The following is a 10,073-nucleotide window of genomic DNA, read 5'->3' as shown; positions in this document are numbered from 1 at the left end:
CAGAACTCTGTGTATGCACCAGAGTACACAAGAGGCCGTGCACCAGAGTTATACTTTTCTTGCTTGGAAAGAATATATTTATGTAAAGTCTCTGAAAAATGTTCCTTATTCTTCTGTACAATCAGTTCAGTAAAATGTGATGATGCAAGTTTATATGACAGTTCAGTTTCAGGCAGCTATTATTTTAAGGAAGGTAAACAAGCAAATTCAGCTATTTATATCTGTATTTATGCAGTTTTTTTCCTTTTCTTTTGGTTGAATTTGTACTGTAATGCTGAATGGTATCTTCTTTATATTTCTCCCCATTGCCTGACCTCAGCATCATAATCTATAAGAGCATGAAATGTGCGATGTTAAAGCATTTATTAAAATAGTAATAAAATAAGCTATATTGTTATACCTGTACTGTGAGATGTCGTATTCTCAGGAATGGCTGATTTTCTTTTTCAACTTCATGTTTTTCCAGTTCATCTTCAGCCTTAACTGTGTTACTAGAAGACAGCAAATGCTCATAGATATTGTCACTGTGAATATATATTTTAAAGAGACCTTTCTGTACATTCAGGCACAGCCTGGCCAAATGTTAAAAAAAAATCTGCTTTCTCTGTCGATCCTTCCCCCACTCCCCCCCAAAATAATAATAATAATAATAATAATAATAATAATAATAATAATAATAATAAATTTTTGTGTAGGGCTTTGAATTACCTCACTTGGAAGTGGGTTTTTTTAAAAAAACCTGCATGCAGTAACTATGTCTAAGTGCCTGTTAAAGTCTCGTGTGGTGTTTGCTAAAGCTAAATGTATAACAATGTTTGTTTGTTTGTTTGATTTCTATACCACCCATAGCTGAAGCTCTCTGGGCAGTTTACAACAAAGTATATAAACAATAAAGAACAAGAGATAAAAATGATCAAGAATTAAGAATTAATTTAATATCGCATCGGACATTAAAAGATAAAACAAGATCCAGCCAAGAGTAAAAGAAAGGCACCTTGATAATTGGATCAGGCCCCTGAATGACCAAGGTGGTAGTTAAAAGCCTTTGAAAAGAGGCGTCTCGACCAGCCATGGATGGATGGCAAATGGAGGGCAAGGCAGGCCACAACAGGGAGGTTGTTCCAAAGATGGGGCGCCACCACCGAAAAGGCCTAGCACTAGTTGTCACCCACCAAGCTTGCCACATTTACGCAGCACTTGCCCCCAGTGTGCAAAACGCTCCATCTTAGGCATCCTCCTCACAACCCCTGTCCGGTAGTCACTTACCACCTTGCAGATGGTGCTGTGGGCGTGGAATTAGAGCAGCTTGCCTTGGGCTGTTCGGTGAGTTCACTGATGACCCGAGATCGAGTTTTGTAGCTCAAGCCAGGAACTACCCATGCACCTGGCTCCACTGGTTCCCAACCTTTTGGGGCTCCGCAAGCAGTTCTGGGATCTCAGGTCTTGTGAACACCCTCACAGAATGGCTGCCATGGTGGATGACAAGACACTTATTCCCCAGAAGGCAAAAAACAGTGCTGAAGGACAGTACCTTGAAATATGCTGGACTTCCAGTTTTAAAAGAAAGCAAGAGCACGATCTGCTAGTTGAAGTCTGCGCTCAACTTCGACTGGAAGGACTGAAACATGCAGTGGGCAAGCGGAAACCGTTCTGGAAACTGGTGGTGTTGGTGCAGCTTGCATAATGCCACCTGCTAAATGCAGAGGTACGTTTTGCATTGAGGTTCACAGCTCCATGTCTTCTTCTTTATGCTGCATTAACGGGTAAATAATGCAATCTCAGCATTCCAGTAATAGGCACAATACTTGCAAAACATTTTTGCCCACTTTAACTTAATTGTTACTATTTTCCTCTAGTGAGGAATGCAAGGCAACTTACATACCTCTATTTTATCCTCACCACAACAACCCTGTGAGGTAGGTTGGCCTGAAAGGAAGCAACTAGCTCAAAGTCGTCCAGTGACCTTCATGGCTGAGTGGAGCCAGAAACCAGTTCTTCCAGTGCTCAGCCAAGCATTTTAAGCAGCAAATAATTTATTTTCTAAAAATGTCCGTACTATTCAAACAGAGGTCTAGGCAGCAACACATTTTCTCTGTCACAGAAGCTGAACCTGTCAAATCAGCAGACTAAAGGCTTGCTTGCTACACTTGAAAGAAAAACCAGGTGGATGACATGTCCAGCATTCGGTATATATTGCTGCTCTGCCCCTCGTGCCAGAATCAGGTTAGTCAATAGGTGGAACATTTTGACAAAAGATTCAGGCTGCTGCAGGAACTTGGCCGTCATGAGATAAGACAGCTCCTCTTAGTGGACTGGCAAGGGGAATAACGCTGGGCACAGAAGGAAGCTGGTCCTTTTCCCCAGAGCCAAGCGCTCTGGGGAAATGTTGAGGCTGCTGGCAAGCACGGGGTGCCTTCCATGGGTGCCCTCCGTGGCCTTCACACAGCCTTTTCCATCCCAGTCCGTAAGTAGGGAGAAAGCAAGCTGGGCAACCACAGTGCCTCCACAGCACCACCCCCAACTGGTTCAGAGCAAGAGGCAGGTGAACAAGGAGGAGGAGCAAGTCCAGGAGTATTTGTCCATGGGCCCCTGCTGGGCTGGGGAGCCTTGGCAGGTGCCCAACCACCCCCAGCTTTGCCCTGGCACACAGGCCTTACACCTCTCTCCAAATAGAAAATTCTCACATCAGGAAAGCTGGCCCTGGCACCTCTTTTTCTGGGTGCGGCAGAAATACCATACGGAAGCCCCCGTCAAGCACTTTAGGCGGGGAGATGGTCGCTACCTGCAGGCCAGGTTGCTGCATTGCCCTCTTTCCCAGGGCAGGGGAGCTGCTCAAAAGCTGCTGATGCAGTTCTGCCTTCCTGGGGAGAAGTAACGAGCGGGTACCACGGGGCTCCATCCTCAGTCCAGTACCCTGCAGTATTTTTATTAGTGACTTGGATGAAGAAGTGCAGGGAATTCTGACTAAATTTGCAGATGATACAAAATTACATGGGATAGCTAATACCCTGGAAGGCAGAAACAAAACGGAAAGTGATTTTGATAGGTTTGGGCGCTGGTCTGAAAGCAACATAATGAAATGCAGGAGGGACAAACGCCAAGTACTGCACCTATGAAAAGGGAACCAAATGCACGGTCTTTTTAATGTCTCAGTATTCTCACTGATCTCCAAAGATGGCAACTCATTTGCGCTGCTCACAAATAACCCATTCATTCATAACAGGTTGCCACAGGGCTGCAGCCTTTACCAGCTGAGCTGATTGTGGTGCCCCTTAAAAGCAGGCTGGAAGGAGGAGGGCGAGAAGCTTCCCCTTGTCAGGGTCATTTAGGGTCACTTCCAAATCTTGGCATTCCTGCTTCCTGGAGTCTGACCCTGGTGGCACCTCTGAAGAATTTACTGGTTGACTACAATTCATTTCTTGATCTTGCATTGGGCAGGATTTCCATGGTATCTATAAAGACACACCTAGCTGGTTTCTACAAAGGTGTGCCTTCTTAGAGTTTACTGCCAGTAGTGAATCCATGCAGTTAGAACAGGTGTGAAATTTATTTATTTTTATTTATTTATTTATTAAAACATTTTTATGCCGCCCCATTCGCCGAAGCCTCGGGGCGGCTTACAACATAGATAAAACAAGTTAAAATCCATATAAAATAATCTTAATTAAAACTCACATTATAAAATAAGCCGCCCTGGCCAGATAAAATTCAATTGTATTTAGCATTTAAAATGTTGCTTAAATAAAAAGGTCTTAGCCTGGCGCCGAAAAACAAATAACGACGGCGCCAGGCGGACCTCTCTGGGGAGCGCATTCCATAACTTAGGCGCCACCGCTGAGAAAGCCCTTCTCCGAGTAACCACCCTCCTAATTTCTCTCACGGAGGGCTCCCGGAGAAGGGCCTCTCCCGCCGATCTCAGGGGGCGACTGGGCAAATATGGATGTAAGCGCTCCTTCAGGTAACCAGGACCCAAGCCGTTTAGGGCTTTATAGGTCATTACCAACACCTTGAATTGGGCCCGGACTTCAATGGGGAGCCAGTGAAGCTGACGGAGAACTGGCGTCATGTGAACATAACGTCCAGTCCCCGTCAGCAGCCTGGCAGCTCTATTCTGAACCAATTGAAGTATCCGGACCGTCTTCAAGGGTAGCCCCACGTAGAGCGCGTTACAGAAGTCAAGACGGGAAGTCACCAGCGCATGAGTCACTGTTGCAAGGCAGTCGTACTCCAGGTAGGGGCGCAGCTGATGAATCAGCCGAAGCTGGAGGAAAGCGCTCCTCGCCGCTGTTGTCACCTGAGCTTCAAGTGAAAGCTCCGGGTCGAGGAGCACTCCCAAGCTGCGGACCTTGTCCCTAGGAGGGAGTGCAACCCCATTCAGGACAAGGTTCAGGTCACCTTCTCTGAAGCCCGAACCGCCAACCAACAGGACCTCCGTCTTGTCTGGATTGAGCTTCAGTTTATTGGCCCTCATCCAGCCCATTACCTCGGCCAGGCACCGGTTCAGTACAGCCACTGCCTCACCTGGATTGGTGGAAAACGAGAGGTAGAGCTGGGTATCATCAGCATACTGATGGGTCCGCAGCCCACACCTCCTGATGACCTCTCCCAGCGGTTTCATGTAGATATTGAACAGTAAAGGGGACAAAATGGAACCCTGCGGTACCCCATGGCAAAGCTGCCATGGCGCAGAGCCATAGTCCCCCAACACCACCTTCTGGAATCGGTCGTTGAGATAGGAGCGGAACCACCGCAAAGCGGTGCCTCCGACCCCCAATCCCGCCAGCCTATCCAGAAGGATACCATGGTCGACGGTATCGAAAGCCGCTGAGAGGTCCAGGAGAACCAACAGGGACGCACTCCCCCTGTCCTTCTCCCTGCACAGGTCATCGTACAGGGCGACCAAGGCAGATTCAGTACCGTACCCGGGTCTGAAGCCGGACTGAAATGGGTCCAGATAATCAGTTTCATCCAAGAGTGCTTGGAGTTGTCCCGCCACCACTCGCTCTAACACCTTGCCCAGAAACGGGATGTTGGCCACTGGTCTATAGTTAGCGGCCATCCCTGGATCCAGTGACGCCTTCTTCAGGACCGGTCGGACTACCGCCTCCTTTAAAGGGGCAGGCACCCGACCCTCCCTCAGAGAAGCGTTAACCACTTCCAAGATCCAGGTTCCAATCCCGTGCTTGGAATCCTTTATTAACCAAGACGGGCAAGGGTCCAGAAGGCAAGTGGTAGGACGTACTCGTCCAAGCACCTTGTCCACATCATCGGGCCGCAATAACTGAAATTCATCCAATAATTCTGGACCAGACGGCAGCGTTGGTGTCTCCCTTAAAACCTCTGAATCAATAGTGGAATCCAGCTCGTGACGAATCTGAGCGATTTTCTCCCTAAAATGCTCGGCAAAGTCGTCACAGCGGGCCTTTGAGGGTGGAGTCAGCTCTTCCTTTGGCCCTGGGTGAACCAGGCCTTGCACCACTCGAAAGAGCTCCGCCGGACGGCATTGTGAGGAGGCAATGGAAGCGGAGAAGTGTCTCTTTTTCGCCGCCCTCACCGCCACAGCATAGGCCCGATAGTGGGCTCTTAAGTGTGTTCGGTCAGATTCATCACGTGATTTCCTCCACCTACGCTCTAGCCGTCTCCCAACCTGCTTCATTGCCCTCAATTCTGGAGTGTACCAAGGGGAAGAGCGGGCTCTGCCCGGTGGGAGAGGACGCTTAGGAGCGATCGTGTCTACAGCCCTGGTCATCTCCCCATTCCACAGTTCAACCAGAGCCTCGACAGGAGCACCCGTCTTGTCAGCCGGAAACTCCCCCAGAGCCTTCAGGAATCCTTCCGGATCCATCCGGCTCCGGGGGCGGACCCACACAATCGGGTCTGCACCCTTACAGAGGGAGATGTCGCTCTCGAGCACAAACCTCACTAGGAAGTGATCTGACCATGACAGGGGAGTCAAGCATAAATTCCTCACCCTCAGACCACCCTCTTCCTGCCCCGTCGAGAAAACCAGGTCCAGAGTGTGTCCACGTTCATGGGTCGGGCCGGTGATATGTTGAGACAGCCCCATGGCCGTCATGGAAGCCATGAAGTCCTGAGCCGCCCCGGTCAAACTAGCCTCGGCATGGATATTGAAGTCCCCCAGGACCAGCATCCTGGGGGTCCTCAACACCAGGTCCGAGACCGTTTCCGTCAGCTCAGGCAGGGAGACTGTTGGGCAGAAGGGTGCACGGTACACCAACAGAATCCCCAATCTGTCTCGGTCGCCCAACACCAAGTAGAGACACTCCAGCCCTGGTCTCGAAGGGACAGGAAGTCCCGTGAGAGTGATGGAGGCCCGGTAAACCAAAGCGACCCCCCCTCCCCTCCCCTCCGGCCGTGAACAGTGCTGGACCATATACCCGGGCGGGCACAATTGAGAGAGGGCAACATCCCCCCCCTCTCCCGCCCAGGTCTCCGTTATACAGGCCAGGTCGGCCCCCTCATCCACAATCAAGTCATGGATGAGGGCAGATTTGTTATTGGCCGACCTGGCATTAAACAACAGCACCGTCAGGCCCGAGGGGCGACTGACAAGACTCCCTGGCACCTTCTGGCTGGGAGCAAAACCAGAAGTAGGGACAGGTGTCAGCCATCTGTCCCTCCTTCTTCTATGCGGACACGTTAAGCCCCCACCGCTATTACGTCCATTGCCCATCACCACACCAATGGCGGCGCCAGTGCGCTCCCCAGGAAACTCAGGCGGCAACATGGCCAGGGACGACTCCATAAAAACAAGTTAAAACACTTTAAAATTATAAAACATTTAAAATTGGCCGTTCAACAGAAGGGACTGCCACAACAAAAGAGCAAGTCCCCTGGCCAGCCTAGCCCCCCCCGAACAGCCCCCCCAAACGGCGGCAAACCGCCCTTTGGCCGACGCCCTTTGGCCGCCGGCCCCGGCCGCTGCTGGTGCTTTGTAGCCGCCGGCCGCCCGACGCCCCACCCCGTCCGGGCACGCCTGCCACGTGTGCAGGGGCGTGGCAGGGCAGTCAGGTAGCGGCGGAGTCGGCGGCGCGGCGCGGTCTTCGTGCGGTCTTCGGGTGCGTGCGCGGCGCGGTCTTTGGGCGCGTGCGCGGCGCGGTCTTTGGGCGCGGTGCGGTTCTCGGGCGCGGGCGCGGTCTCCTGCCAGGTGTTGTTCCTCCCGCCGGCGCTCCCCCCTGCGGCGCTTTACAGCCGCCGGCCACCCGACGCCCCACCCCGTCCGGGCACACCTGCCACGTGTGCAGGGGCGTGGCAGGGCAGTCAGGTAGCGGCGGAGTCGGCGGCGCGGCGCAGTCTTCGCGCGGTCTTCGGGCGCGTGCGCGGCGCGGTCTTCGGGCGCGGTCTCCTGCCAGGTGTTGTTCCTAAAACAGCAAGAACCTAATGAAGTGCCCTGAACTTGTCCAGCCCGACGACGGGGCTAAAAAGATGTCAGACAGACACAGGCCATTTAGGTTTGGAAAAGATTTGGGGTTAAAGCCCGCAGGAAAAGGATCATTTCCCTTTATTCGAAAGGGTGCGCGCGTGCACGTTTGTCTGCGAAGGGGCCTGTCTCCGAAGGACACCCCCGAGGGGAAAACGAGCAGGGGAAGCGCGGGCACCCGGTTGCAGAAAAAGGACTCCTGGCAGAACGACTGCAGGGGAGCAGCCCGAGGAGGCGCACGCGCGGGCAAGAGGCTGCCCATCCCGGGGGATCCGTTCCCGCAGGGTCGCCAGCGGCCGTGGGGCAGGCGGCCTCCCACGGAACGTCTCGGCGCTCGGCGCTGATGGGATTCTTCCCGCGGCTGCCGCTGCCCGAGGAGGGGCCGGGGGCGGCGCCACGCCGCATCCCTTGCGGAGCTCCGGCGGCCCGGGAGTTGGCGTCGATGCGCTCGGCGGGCGGCACGCGCATCCTCCGCACACCGGCGGGCTCCGGGACGAGGGAGAAGGAAGCGGCGCGGCGAGCACGCGGCGCGGCGCGATGCGGACGGCGCACGCCTCTTCCGCGGCTGCCGGCCGCCGGCCGCTCTCCGGCGCGGCGCTTGTCCAGCTGGCGGTAGGAAGGGGAGCGGAGCGGGGAGGGGAGGGGAGCGGTCGGAGTCAGCGCAAAGCCCTGGGGGCGACGCTGTGGGGGCGCCACGCTTTGCCCGCTCGGAGCCCAGCGCGCCTTGGCTGGGCTGCGAGGAATGGCCGGAGGCGGAGCAAGAGCCGAGCGAGAGCAGCGCGGAAGAGCCTTGTGGCGCCGCGCCGCGCGGCCCATCCTGCGCTCCCGCGCTAGCAAGAATGCATTCCTGAGCGCTCTTCAGGGTGCCACAGGGCTCCTCGTCCTTTGCGCCCGCTGCGCTCCAAAACGGGCTGATTCTTCCCTGGGAGGCGGGATTGGACTGGCCTAAGGGGGCACCGCCTCTGTCTTTTGGGAAAAGATCTCTCCCCAATATGGCCAGGTGCATATGCGCTTAGGTGAGGGCAGTGCAATTTGCACCTGCTCAGACGTACTTTCAGCAGCACTCAGGTGCGTTGGTGACCTTGGATCATATTGAACCAGGGAGTGATTCAAAGCTGTTAACTGTATTTCCGAGTTCGATGAATGCAAAGAGTTCCTGGTTTCATTTTTAATTTGTCGCATATCTGCACTGTCCAATAGCCAAAGTGCTTCACCAGGTTCACAACAATGGAAACCATCACATGCAACATGAAATACTTTACAAAAGTGCAAAACTATGGTATATAGTGTGGGGGGGGGGAGCAGAAGTAGTAGTGCAAAGTGTAATGGGAAACCGAGTGGGATTCCCCAGTCCTGCAGCCAACTGGGCTAAAAATCCCGCCCTGCAACTCCCTGGTCCCAGAGCCCGGGACCAGGCCCTGGATCAGCACATGACAAACCCAAGCACTGGGGAAAATATCACTTCGTTAAAAGGGTAAAAATATATGGGTGGAGGGTATTAAAACAGCTAAAAGGATAAAAAGGGAAAATGGCGGGGAGGGGATTTGGAGAGCTGCAACAACCAGATTGCAGCCAAGCAAGAGCCCCCAACTCCCAGGCCTTGTTGGCCCCTCAGGCATAAACTAACAAAGCTCAGCCTATCCTAAGTATACACTCGAACTCTGTTCGGGCATCCATCACAGTGTTCTTTGGCACAGAGTATGGCCATAAAACAGAACCTCTCCTTGAAGAGGAACCCCAAGTCTTTCCGGGCCCTGGGCTTTACCCCCCCACCCCATTCCTCCCCAGGTCAGCTGACTCATGCTCATGATGGACTCCAAGCAAAGGCCAGTTGTCCCTCATTGCAGCTCTCTCCTGTGTCCTTGGGGTATAAATTTTGATCTCTCTTCCTCGTGCAAAACAAGAGCTTCCTCCCGCAACCTTGGGCTGGCACCTGCGTCTTCCAGCATTTTATCGCTAATATCAGTTAATCCTTCCCTGCCTCTCAGCGCTACAAGCCAGTTGGTGTTGCACAAAGATTTCAAGTACAGCAAAAGATTTAAAAGGAGATGGAGGGCTTAGTCCTAATGCAAGCTTAGGTAGAAAAGGCCATTTTTCTGTCTGGATGTGAGCTGCTAACTTTTCCTTACTAGCCATCGTTAGCGGGAGGAGGACTTCAGAGCACCAGGCAGGCAAACATGGGAGGTAGCAAGATACCTGATTCCAAGTGGTGTGAATAGGACCCAGGCATCCCCTGGCAGCCCATGCAGGTGGGCTGCTGCTGACCTCATATGACCTGTCAGCTGGTCGCCATCCCTGTTGCCTGCTTAGCCAAGGGAAAGGGGGAAGCACCGGAGTTGCCAGCACAGGCAGAATGTGCTTTTGTATGTCAGCTTATTAAACTGATGTGTGATCATCTGAAGAGGGAAAAACTAAAAAAATTCCAAGGGCCGTGAAAAATGTTTTATTGTTGTTGTATGTGTTTTGAAACTATCCTTCTTAAGGGTCCTTAAAATAGCAAATATACAATTTTGTGCCCTGATGAAGGACATTTCTACAAATGAGTAGGGCAGAATTAAAACATTTTTCACTGGTGCCTGGGACTTTTAATTTTTCCCTCTCTGCTTCCTATTTACACTCAAGTCTTCCCCTC

The sequence above is a fragment of the Varanus komodoensis genome, unplaced genomic scaffold (assembly GCF_004798865.1).
Source record: "Varanus komodoensis strain SLA01 unplaced genomic scaffold, ASM479886v1 scaffold8, whole genome shotgun sequence".
NCBI lineage: Eukaryota > Metazoa > Chordata > Lepidosauria > Squamata > Varanidae > Varanus > Varanus komodoensis.
The sequence above is the reverse complement of the archived record's forward strand: the minus strand, read 5'-3'. Positions refer to the sequence as shown.